Source organism: Sinocyclocheilus anshuiensis, unplaced genomic scaffold (assembly GCF_001515605.1).
Source record: "Sinocyclocheilus anshuiensis isolate Anshui unplaced genomic scaffold, SAMN03320099.WGS_v1.1 scaffold96, whole genome shotgun sequence".
NCBI classification, from domain to species: Eukaryota; Metazoa; Chordata; class Actinopteri; order Cypriniformes; family Cyprinidae; genus Sinocyclocheilus; species Sinocyclocheilus anshuiensis.
The window spans coordinates 364,499-378,617 of record NW_015554094.1 but is presented as its reverse complement, the minus strand read 5'-3'; positions in this window follow the sequence as shown (position 1 = coordinate 378,617).

Below are 14,119 nucleotides of genomic sequence, written 5' to 3'. Positions count from 1 at the left end.
TAACACTTTAAGGTTTGATTTATTAATATTGGTTAATGCATTAGGTATCATGGACTAACTACTGTGTTCAATGCTTGATTTAATGTATTATGTTTAATAAAATGTCTGATATATTGAAATATATAAACTGTATATATCAGGATTATCGTAGTTAACTGAATCTAAAATTAAAACTATATATAAAAAACTATTACTATAAATAAAATAAATGTTAAATAAATGAATAAATACAAATAAAAAAAATGCAACTAGTTGTCAAGGCAAATTTAGTTGAACTAAAACTGAAATAAAAATGAATGAAAACTATATAGACATATATTAAAAAAAAAAAAATACTAAAAATGACAAAAACCACAAAACAAATTTATCAGAAAATATAAAAACAAAAACTTACAAATATTAAAAAAACAAAAGTGCTGCATTTATAATTTTGTTCAGTGTATATATATATCTATACACACACACATTATATATATATATATATATATACACGCACACACACACACACACACACACACACATCAACATTAATCTTAAGCGCTTTAAAAAATATTGTTAGTACATGATGCCCAATGCATTATTTACAATTCATTATTATGCAGTATTTGACAATCATTTTTGTTCGTACCATAATGGATGGTTCTGAAAATATGAACACATAGGAAGTATGATTGATTACATTTTATAACCTGTATTCGTGATGTGAGGACATTGAAATGTAAGCCAATCTGATGTAATTGCTGCTCAGGGCTAACAAGCGTGTCTGACAATTGTCTGGTTTCATGGTGAATGAAGTCAGAGAACAGAATACATCATCCGACTCCATCAGGGTACTGCGTGTTGCGTGAACATAAACAGTCGATGCTGAAAAACAGCCTTTCAAAAAAAATTTCAGAGGAAAAAAAAATGAGAAAAAGACATCAAAGAGCAAACTAGCACAAGAATGATCAATCTGTCTTTTCACAAATCAAGAAAACACATGATCTTCTGTCTGAATTGTTGCAGATAAGAAGAAACAAACATTGCAACAGGCTTGTTTTTTCACAGACATAAATGAGGAGGTGACTAATGTTCGGCATATACATGAAATGCTTCAGGATTCCAGTTTGTCCATGGAAGGCGTGATTTTCCTTAGATGGCCTTTGAATAATGAGGCAATCGTCTCGTTTGGCTCCGAGGTCAAAAGAACAGACGGTGAAGGCCTTTGTGAGAGTCCACAATTACATAACAAAACAAGCTGGAGATTTAGAAACTTCAGGGAAAAACCTGAAGCCGAGACTCTTTTGTAACCAGTCTCTGGGAAAAGATGATATACTGTAGATGTGGGCCCCATGTTTCAGAAAAATACGTCAAAAGCAAAAAAAAAAAACAAAAAAAAAAAGAATTGTTGAGGGCAACATAAACTATAAATTTATAGTTTACTATAAACTTTAGTAAACTATAAATAAAAAGTTTTTAAAAATGGGCACAAAAATGACAAAGTACAATAAAGCAGACAATTATATATATATATATATAATATATATACACACACACACACTACTGTTTTACATAATTAATGTTATTATTATTATAAATATTATTATTACCGGAAGGTGCGAATTCCGCACACAATTATAGAACAACTGCACTGTAAAAAAAATTCCGTAAAATTTACGCCGGAATTTTACCGTAAAAAAATACGGTAGCAACATTTCAGGTTTTACGGTTTTAACTTAAATATAGAATGTGCACAGTGTCATTCACACAAACACTTAACACCATCATGGTAACACACATGAAACTGAAATCATGCAATAAACATTCATTTAACAACATTAGGTGTAACATACAACCCTAAAATACAAAACTGATAAGAAAAAAATAAGAAACATAATTATTTCAACAACAAAAAAAAAACAAATTTGAAATGTAATGCAGGGAATTCTGGGATTGTCAATTTACGGTTATTCACTGTAAATTATACGGTCTTTTTCACTTCCAAAAACGGTATACTACCGTAAAATTACATGTAATGTCCAATACAGTTTTTCACCGTATATAGTAGGGGAATTTACCGTTAACCATTTAACAGGTTTTTACTGTAGCATTTTTACAGTCTTTTACCGTTAAGTTCACAGTCATTTTTAACAGTGTGCGTTTGTGGCTGCGCAAGATTGACATTCGTGAACGTCCGGAATACCTGTAGCCAATAGGAATGTGCCTCTGTCTTCGCGCGACGTGTCCTCAATGCACCGCGGGGCGAGTTACTTCAGGTAAGTTAATATCGGGACGCACCAAAAATTACGCCGAAAATATGAACAGGAAGTGTGACTTAACAGATCGGATAGCAGAAACGGTGACGTGTGTACATGGTATAAAATGATCCAGGTTTAATCCGATTTAATGTCAAATTGTGTCAGCATATTCTGATAATAATATCTAGCTCGCGTTTAGTTACAGGACAAGTATTGCGCAGAAGCAGTATCATAAACCCCCACACATGAACATGGGAATCCTCAAATCCACAGTAGAAATCACACCTTACACTGTTTTTATTGTTCACAATGTAAATACATGCTGGGCTATTCACATTGTTTTTGTTTGTTTTTTTCCCATTGCAAATGTCTTGTTCTGATGGTTTGTCATAGTTTGTGGGCATGATTTACAGCAAATGCTGAAACCATAGTTCAAAAACCATTTATGATGGAAAAAAGAAATATCCAATAGCTTTGCCTATTTTTAAGGAAAAATGTTTAGACAATTGCGAAACTACTGAGACAATTTTGCCAAGAATTTTAAATTATATAAAAACAGCTGATATCTTTAAGAAATGCTTTTTTTGTTTGTTTGTTTTTTAAATGTATGAAATTGCTTGGTGTGCATTATTTTCTTTACTTTGTTGATATACTGAAACAGGAAGTTGAGGTGACAACTTATGCTAACAAGTGGCTAAACAGTGTTTGTTGGGGACATTGAGCGACATCATGCTGAACAGAGAGTTGCTTTTACAGCCTCATTGTGTTTATGATCACACTCTTGCAAACCATTCTAATGTTCTGAGAATCTATTCTAAAGTTCTGTGTTTAAACCAAGACTGAAAGAGTTGTTGGAAGCTTAACGGTTGTGGTGTTGAAGTCATGTGACCGTGATAGCCTTCTGGAAATTGTACTTAGGCTTCAAAATGCAGATTTGTCAACATCATGATAAACAAAAAGTGTAAGAATAATAAACTTGTGTTCATCACTGAGCTTATTTTTTGGAATTATCCAAAAACCATTGGAAAACTCCTATTGGCTTTTTGTCAAGGCAACCATGGTGATGCTAACTTACGGGTTGGCCTACAAAATACGTCATCACTGCAACACTATAGATTTTATTGTTCACCACAGCCATGAATCAGGACTTTGCTATTGCTAGAGGAGCTTTTAGGTGGAGGGAACATTTTAGAGAGCCCCCAATGAAGTATATTTTGAGCAGCTTTCTTGGATGACAAAAACTGTACATTTTAAATGTGAATATCTGCTGTATTTCAGAGTACACCAGCATACAGATGGCCATACAGACATGGCTCAAAAGTCTCCAAACTCCGCTTTTGATTTCATGAAATCTTTAAAGCCACAATATGTAAGATTTTTGGATTAAAATATAAAAAAACCACCAGAATATGTTATGCGTTTTATTAGACAGCAACTGTGAGCAACTGTTTGGATACATGTATAGACAGAAAACTAATCTCTGTTATATAGCTCAACACTGTATAGTCTTACTGTTTGAATCTCGTTTTCTTGATTTACCACGAGTACCATGTTTTTACCATGCCTCATAGAAAACACTATTTTGTCAAGTGGCTAACATACACTCTAAAAAATGCTGGGTTGTTTCAACCCAACTTTGGGTCAAATATGGACTAACCCAACTTTTGGGTTGCATTTTTAAATTCAATTTTTATCCCAAAAGTTGGGTTAGTCCATATTTGACCCAAAGTTGGGTTGAAACAACCCAGCATTTTTTTAGAGTGTAGCATAATCAGATGCAGTTTTATTTGTACTAACAGTAATAAAGCATAATACAATATATTTTAAAATCAATTACATGCCATTTAGCAACACAAGCCATCCAGCATTTATTAATATGATATTCTAATATCGATGTAGCTTACTCCAATGTGCAACAAGTGTCTCACAGTAGCCGCCAAGTGAATGCACAGAGTAGCATTATAACAGAACACACTCAAATGTATCTATGATAAAACAGCACTGCTTTACCCCACATACACATGACCGGAAGGAGCGGAAGCGGTCGACTGTGGCATAATAAAAGCTCCGCTGCTCTCGAGCCATGTGTTGTGCTCTTCTCTCATTAGCAGTCACTCCAGTGGCCTCGTTCTGCCTCCACGGCTTTCATTATGAAGGTAAAATAGTAGCAAAACTCGAGAGCTTATTGATTTGAATTTGAGAACTTGTCATATTAATAGTTGTATTTGTAAGTTGAAATTTACACTCACAGCTCTGATGTGAAAAGCGGAATCTTTTGATTTGCACACACAGACATCAATCAAAACTAGGGCTGGGACAATAAATCGATGCATCGCGATTCATGGATCGATTCTGAGATTTTTGGAATGCATCGTGATTCTCTCTCGAATCGATTCTGAGCTTAGTTTTTAACAGCAGATGGCGCTCTAGGCTAGTTTTTAACCGCACACTCAAAAGCTCACGAAGAAGAGCGCTTGTGCGTTCGGCTGAGTAATGTAAGTGTTTAAATGTACTTGCACATCGACTTTTATGATGCGAGATTAATGTAAAAACAGCCCACTGTAAACATCCTTGTATTTCGCTTCAACCTTTTCAAACTTTATGAATGATTATTTTAGGTTCAAATGGTGCGTGTGTAAGGAACTGGAAGCAAGCAGAATATGGCTATTTCTAAAGCACACAGTGCCATCTGCTGTTAAAAACTAAGCTCAGAAGCGATTCAAGAGAGAATTGCGATGCCTTCGGAAAAACTCAGAATCGATGCAGAATAATTTCTCGATTTGCGATGCATCGATTTATTGTCCCAGCCCTAATCAAAACACCCGCGTTTTGATTCCGAAGTTGCAGAATAATAATTACAAATGGGTAAAATGACATTCACATAAACAAAATGACAGACACGAATGTGTACAACATATTTACTTTTGCACTTTACTTCAGTTTCGCTGTATAACCACAAGTCAGCACCTACAGCCTCTCAGATCTTTCAGTACAACTGACAAGTTCTCAAATTCAAATCGACAAGCTCTCAAGTTTTGCTACTTTTTTACCTTCATATTTCAGCCCCACCCTGCTTCATACTACATTGACGTTAATAAATCTTTAATACATTAGCTCATCCATGAAAATGATTTCTGCCCGAGTCCCATCGGATTGCATCGGCTGTGGGAATAAAGACGACAACTCCCATGATTCCATAATTAATCACGGTGCCATCAAACTACGCCTTTGTTTCTTTGTTTGTTTTGAATATGTGCCCTCTAGCGCGAAAATTACATACTGTGCCTTTAAGGTATATTATTTTTTTGGTCAAAGAAGCGGAACGTCTGTAGAATTGTTTGGGGGGAGGATTACAGACTCTAACATGCAAAACACAAGGACAAACACAACATATGTGGCATGTCTGGCTTTACATGCACGTAAACTACGAGTGCTATAGACCAATTTCGAGTAGACGTCACAGTTACGTCACTTGCAGCTCCTACAGTTACAGCATGAAATATTATTTAAACCTTACTATTAACATTTTTACATAACATTTATTTACTTTATCTCACAGTTCTGACTTTTTTTTCTCGCAAATGCAAGTTTATATCTCCTAATTCGGACTTTATTACTCGACTTAACTCAAAAATAGTGAGTTTGTCAAACCTGAGGGAAAAAAAGCCAGAAGAGCCGAGGGGAAAAGAGAGAATGACGAGTTGTTTTTCCTTATTAGAATTGTGAGATATAATCTCGGAATTGCGAGAATAAAGTCAGAATTTTTAAATATAAAATCAAATTTACCTTTTTTTATTCTTTTATTCCATGGCTCCATAGACTGCCACTTGAAAACCGTCATTTTCTGCCTCCAGATAGGCTCCGCCCACAACAAACGTCACCCCGGTTTCAGATCTGTAAGACTATCCCACGCTCTAACGTCAATTTCGTTGAATAACAGTGCTTATCGCTGGGTGACAAGCTCTTGTAATATGCGTAGAACATTTTGAAAATGACATCTAATCAATATAATTTATAATCTTTTTAAACCTAACTATTTTGTACCGTATCCGTGAAATTCTCTAGCTGTAAAGGCTATCTCTCCCGGGTTTTCTGCAACCATGATGCGCACGCATCCTGAATGTTTACAAACCGGTAATTGGTCTATAGGATCAGCCATCCATCTTTATGTTCCTTCTCAAATAACAAAACTGAAATCCTCTTTTGGCTTTCTGCTCATTTGGTTTTCATTCTTCCTTCACCATTTTTGGTTCACTGGCCCCAGTCGATTCCCATCCTCCAGCTGTTGACGAGCAAGGTGAGTCTCTGTTTGTGTCCAGAGTGGAGAGCAGCGTCTAAGAAGGGGAAGCCGTTCTTACACTTAAATGAGACGTCTGTGTCAATCCTTTGAGAAATGCTGTTTTTCCTCACAGGTTTTTTTTTTTTTTGTCTATCCAAGTGTTACAATCTTCCAAATGGAAGTGAACGTCTATCAATTAGTCTAAAGCATAAAGTAATGTTGGCTATACACATCATCTGGCATTCACTGTCCTTGGGGAGAAAATGGTCTCATCCTCTCATAGCCGGGGCAAAGACTGGAGAAGACTAAATGAATGGAAAAAGAAGTATCATATTATATGCAAGCTTTATATTTTGTGCAGGCCAGTCAGGTTCTTCCACGCCAGACTCAAAAAAGCATTTCTATATGGACTTCACAGGGACATTGCCATGCATGCAGGAACAGAAAAGGGCCCCATAACAAAAATGTTTGTCTAAGAAGATTGCATGGCTGTACGCTTGATATTATGCACCTGCTACTTTTGAAAGTAGCTGTACTTGTTATTTAGAAAGGAGTATCAACATAATTTAAGATGTGTAGTGTACAGTATGTTAGAAAAACTAATATGTGATTGGATCTGCATTTCAGTTCCTTATTAATGCAGGGATTTGTGGCATTGTTTGGCAGCCATAGCGTTAACATAATGTAAATGAACTCTGCATTGTGCTTTGCTTGGATTTGCATTTGCTTGGGATGCAAGCTAACACAATATTTTCACTTCACATTTTTAATAGTTTTGCATTTAAATTACATAAATATACAGTGATATACAGAGGATTTCAAAAAGATAGATCACAAAAAATCTAATTTAAACCTGAGTTTAGAGGATTTTAGAAAATTGCATGAGAAAGCACAGAATTAGAAATATTTACACCATCTTACGCAGATTGTGCACTATTTCTAGGTGATTCATCAAATGGAAGTAAATAAGTGAGGCAGTCAGATTTTCTTACTTCCATTGATGCTCAAGATGCTTTATGGATCATCATGCTGGAGAACATGATCATCAGGTTTTGTTTGTGTAGCTCCAAGTGCTGCTGTCATTAAAATAAAAGAGTGACACACCAAATACTGAGGCATTCTCAAATACATGGTCATTTTCAGTTAAACATTTCACCCAGATTGCTATTCATTTGCAATAAAAAAAATGCATTAAATTATAAAACTGCAATAGGGAAGCATCTTCACTAGTGGCCTCAGACCTTTGCACCTCTCTGTATATACCGTGGTATAAATTGTGTATCAGAATCTCTTCTGGTTGACATTTCTAATTTTGCCCATTTTACTGTCATACGTCCAGCTGTACTCAGGTGCTACATTTAAATATTATTGTCATCTCTCTTTATGTGCATTTGCTCATGCTTTCTGTGGAAAAGCAGGTCAAACAATAAGACGAGGCAGATGGCTCTGTTTTCAAAACCATATGGTGAAGGTCATCTGTTTTTTGTTTTTTTTTTACAAATGAAATAAACACCCTTGATTTCTCCATATGTGGCCATTGAATCAGCTGAGAGGAATGAACCTTCCCGAAAAATCACAGTGCTGGCTTTGGAAATAGGCTGTGTTTGGAATAGCAAACGTTTTACTTTTACTATTTCCGCAGTGCAAGTCTTAAGTCTTAATTTTTTGTTGAGTCTTAGATCCCTTTTGGTAATGGTTTTCTATATGCTGCGGGCTGATTTTACTATCCCTGTTGCAGGGCAACTCATTTAATGTTTTTAGAAGTTTTCGAGGCATTTCCTACAGAAATGTAGAGATGTACAGAAACGATTTGGATTGCAAGATGGCACCGATGTCAATGGCATGCCGTCTGTTTCTCCGCTTTCTTCGTTTGTTTCTTGGCCTGTCTATGCTTATACATCCTCTGTCTTTAATAAGTCAAAATGTTGCTATACCGTTAATATACGATCGTCAGATGCTGCTTAATATTAGATCAACTATAGCGCTTTGCTCCAATAAGGATGTGACTGGTCCGAGTTTCAGCTTACCACCTCCACCTCTCTTGATGAATGTACCTGTATGGCTGCGCCGTGTGCCTTTTCCTGGAGGAAACGGCGTAGGAGGAGAGGAAAGCGGGCAGGCATTGCTGTTAGGCTGAGATCCTGCCTGGCTTCTCGACTGGTTTGTCAACCTCGTCTGGATGCTTCTTGGGCAGAGTTGGATCGCGGCCTTTACATCTCACGGCGTTCTCTGGAATTTCCTTATCAATGGATAGTTCATCTGTCAGCGGACTCGTCATTGCAGCCTCTTCGGCGTCGCTCACCTCGTTTACGGTGTGGTGGGGTAGATTACCATCATCTTCGTCCACTGTGTCAGGCATCACACTTCGTCTCGCAAATGGTTGGTGACTCATCTTCAATCAAAATGGCTTTAGTTAATTCCAGATCGCTGGGAAACAAGAGCTTTATATTAAAGGGGTCATATGACGTTGCTAAAAAGAACATTATGTGGCACGACGAGACAAAACCAATAAAACCCATTACAAACGAGGCATTTGTTGCATACAGTGGGGACATCATTACTGATTATGACTTATATTGTGTTTTTACGCGTTGCGTTGCGTATCGCGCCGCGTAAACATAAAACCATGTCTGCATTTATGATCAGAGAAACGATAAACAACAAGCGCTACTCTACAGCACCAAGAGCTTGTAACATTCCAAAGAGAAAGGAAAAATTAAATTTGCATCATATGACCCCTTTAAACGACTTTATAAACTCTGGCAATTTAGACTTTTTATTTGTGACTGAGACTTGGCTCTCTGTTGGTGATAGTAGTCCTTTCTCTTAGTTATAATTTTTTTAATTCTCCCCGTTTGTCTGGCCGGGGTGGAGGACTGGCATCTGTTTTTAAAAACTATTTTTGTTGCCGAATAATAGAAACGGACACTTTCACAAGCTTTGAAGTTCAACTTTTTTCATTGGATCTAATGAATTCATTGATGGTGGCCATGGTTTATCGTCCACCAAAAACAAAGAAAAACTTTATTACTGAGTTCTCTGAATTTTTAGGGGGTATTACTCCTAAATTTGATAGAATTTAAATTGTTGGGGACTTTAATATTCATGTTTGTTGTGACTCCACAGCATTAGCCAAAGAATTTCTCAGTCTCATTGATGCTTGTGATTTTTGTCAGTGGTTGAAATAACCAACACATGCTCATGGCCATATTTTAGATCTGGTGTTAACACATGGCCTTTCTATTTCAGATGTTCACATTGGTGATTTGAGTTTTTCCAGATCATAAGCCTATTATGTTTACTGTTGATATTTCTTGTCATACTACTGAAATCATTAGACCTGCAAAATGGTCACGTGTTGGCCTATTTGGTCCAACTTCTGTGGATGATTTTTTCTATAGCATTCAATGAGGCTTGTCATTTGCTCCCTGTGGACTATCTTGCTAATAAGTTAAATGTGGATGAGCTTCTTAACATGTTTAATTCTTTGTGCACCCATGTTTTAGATATCGTTGCCCCTATGAGAATGAAAAAACAAAAACAAAATTGAACCTAGGCCTGGGCGATAAAACGGTATCGATATTTATCGACGGTACACCTTCTTCGATAACGATAGAAAAAATGTTCGATATAGCGCACGATATAGGCACGTGCTATGAATGATGCACACAGCACACACAAACATGAACACATGCTGAAATGAGTGATGTGCGTGCCTGTGATGAGGAGATTGTGAATAAAGAATGAATATTAGTCGAATTTAAAATAAACATTTGCAATGTTAGGTGTGCATCAGGGAGCGTCATCAGCGAGATGCGGTGATGATGTGGTGACGTTGTTGCATTTGAATGTTTTTGTTAGTCTAGCCCACGAGACGCGCCGCTGCTGCGTTATTCGTTCAAAATATTAGAGAAATATAGAAGCTCAATGCGGAGAAGATCTTGATTAGGTTAAAACCGAAACCAAGCCATTCACACAGAACGCATATTCAGCGCATTTTTTAGTCGGACAAATGCACTCGCGTCTCACAAGAGATGAATAGAAAGCCATGCAAAGTTAAAACAGTTTAAACTTTTAGAAAACATGTCACGAATTTGTGGAGGTTTATTCCTTTTCACTGCGTCTCATATGTTTTTAAATGCAATCTGTGTGAATGGCGCTTCGGCTCTTTGGATTAAGCAATGCATAAATACATGTTGCTGTTTTGTTCATAATTGTTTATGCAATTTACGACATTATATTTGATTTTTATGAGTTAATTTAGGTGTAATGCACGTTTTTTTATAAGAGTTACTTCCTTGCGTTGACAATTTAAATTCGCTGCATTATTTTGTTCATTGCGCCCTCCTGTGGCCTCGGGAGACAAGCCAAAAGTTTCCTTAAGACCTATTTAATCTGCATATAAAACATTAGAAATTAGATAAGGTTAGAAAAATGTCAATAATTATCGATACCGAACGATATGAAACATTATATCGTTGATAAATTTTATAGCTATATCGCCCAGCCCTACTTGAACCATGGCTAAACAGTAATACTCGTAGTCTAAGACAAGTCTGCAGAAGAGCAGAACGTAGATGGAAAAAAGATAAACTCCAAGTATCCTATGAAATTTTATGGGAGTCTTTAATAGCATATCAAAAAGCTGTGAAAGTTGCCATGTCTAACTATTTTTCTGCGATAATTTTCAAAAACACCAATAGTCCTAGGACTTTGTTTAATATCTTGAATTCTGTTTTTAATCCAACAGGCAATATCTGTCTTGCAGAGTCTTCAACTTTGTGTGAAGATTTTTTGGTCAAATTTTCTTAGAGTCTTGGTAAAAAGTTAGATCTTTTCTATCTTTTAAAGATCTTGAAAGAGTCATACATGCTTTTGTTTTATCACGTTTGGACTATTGTAACTCCTTGTATACTGGACTACCCCAATCCTCCATGTCACGGCTTCAAATGGTTCAAAATTCCGCAGCCAGATTTAACGGGTTCGTAAACGAGAGCACATTACTCCGATTTTAATGTCTCTTAACTGGTTGCCAGTGCGTTATAGAGTTGAATTAAAAATGTTGCTGTTTGTTTTTAAGTCCTTAAATGGTCTGGCACCTTCTTATTTGTCAGATCTTGTAAATGTGAATAGGTCTGCCAGATGTTTGCGATCCTCAGGCAGTATTACTCTGTCATATCCAAGATCAAGACTGAAGTTGAAAGGTGACCGTGCGTTTGCCGTAGCCGGTCCTAGGCTATGGGACAATCTTCCCTTATCTGTGAGATCTGCATGTTCTGTATATGATTTTAAATCTAAGTTACAGTCTCATCTTTTTATTCTTGCATTTAATTCATTATAATTCTTGGTCTCATTTTAACTTGTTTTAGTGTATTATATTTATTATTATTATTTTTATTTAACCTTTCCTCTTTTGTACAGCACAGTGGTCAACTCTTGTTGTGTTTATTTGTGCTTTATAAGTAAATAAATGTCAAAAAAAAATGTCACAAAAGTTCAGCTGCAGAAAAACAACAGCAAGTTAGTGTAATATTCAGAGAAAATAACCTGATGACCGACTACATTTGTCAATGTGCAGTATACAACTAGAGCACACAGCATGAAATACATACAGTGCAATGCATTAGACACATCTAGTTTGACAAATGAGCCAGAAGTAACATTAACAGTGATTTCAACATCAATTTGTTGACTCGTTGTTTAAATGGACTGCCAAATGTTAAGAAATCTGTACAGAAAATTGGATTTAAAATTAAAATAACTTTGTATTTCCTGCAATAGAACAGGAAATTAAACATGTAACATAATGAGGACATGTGACTATATTGGGCCATACAGTATTACAGTACGAAATGCTATGGTAACAAATTTAGGTTATGAAAACGTTGTGAGAACATTGCTTTGAAAATGTTTCTAAAATACTGAAATGTCCAGTTTTCTTTTTGACAATTATAACTGTCACAAATATGTTTAGTTTCTGTTTTCATAGACTTTTAGTTTGTATTCATAAGTTTCCTGTGTTTGATTTTTACCGCTTCTCTTAGTTACCAAAATGATTAGTTCTTTGTTTTCAGCTGTGTATCGTTAACTAACCTTGTTTGTGTCAGTACTTTAGCTCCTCCTTTTCCTGTGTTTGTTGTCCGGTCTCGTTTGAGTTAGTGTTTGCAACTACCTTCTGTCCTGTTACCCGTGCTTTATTATTAAATACTCTGTATTTGAAACCCGATCTTCTTCGTCTGTTCGTTTGCAATGCTAACTGACTATAACATTATTTAAAGGTTACAGCATTCTTACAACGTTCATCAAGTACAAATAACATCACAAGGACGTTTCAAGAATGTTGATTTCAGAACGTTTTCTCTCAATGTTATAACAATGTATATCAAATATTAAGGTTATAAGAATGTTCAATAAACATTACTTTTAAGAACGCCTTACCCTGAGTCCCTGACATTACCATTACTTTTAAAAAATCATTAGTGAAAGTTTTGAGAACATTCCATTAACTGTGTGGCTTCCATACTGCATACTGTTTCCCATTCTACCTTTAAAAAATAGTAGAAGTATATATTTATACATCATGTGGTATTCATGCAGTATCACAGGTTTTCATGGCAAAGCAGTATAGGGGAACCGTTTTGGGTTTCCCAAAGGACCTTTCAACTAAAAGTTATTTAAAAAAAAAATATTTTCCTTAAATATATCTAAAGAACCTTTTCCTACCATAAAAAACCTTTTGTCCAAAGGAAAGGTTCCATTGATTTTAAAGGTTCTTCATGGAATTAATAACATGAGCCAATAAGAAACCTTTATTTTTAAGAGTGACCTAGCCACACTTTCATACACTGCACATTGTGATGTTACACATTGTCCCTGTTTTGTGTAATTTTGTGCCTAAGGGCTGCAGTAAACACCTGTCACAAGTTACGGAAGCCAGGCATCAGCGTGAGCGAGTTACTGCTGCTTTCAGCCATTTGTGAGACTGGATGAGGTGACATTTGTGAGGCAGCACGCAGTTTTACAGGCTTCCCATGCAGCTCAGATAATTTTATCAGCCCCAAAAAGGCAGTGCTGGCAAGTATCTAGGTAAAGGATTCAGCATAACCAACAGATGATAAATAACGGCACTAGCTTCGAAGCATTTCCGACGACTCAAACAGAAGCATTTACCAGCAGCGGTTATGTTTCCATCAGAGTCACTGACCGATGCAAAGCTTTCCCCGGAGACCTGGCGTTTGCAGTCAGAGCTTTGATTGGATAAATCATCCTGGCAGCGTCTAGGATGTTATTTTTTTATGAAACAGTGAGCCCCTCAATCTGTTAGTAGAGCTCCGCTGTCAGGAAAGTATTTCAGCATTCAGACAGTTTTCATAGGAACTCTTCGAATCCAGATGCCACCGGTAAACTCTCAGTAAACCAGCTGACTCTGTAGAAACTGTCAAACAGCAGAACAACCCTCCATTGTTATTTACAAACTAAGAGCTTTTACCACGCAATTACAGTTATGCGATATGCAAAAAATGAACAGCACAGAGAAGATAAGCTACAGCCGGAATAAGACATTTGAAGGTCTGAACATCTCAAAAGACATACCTGAGTAAAT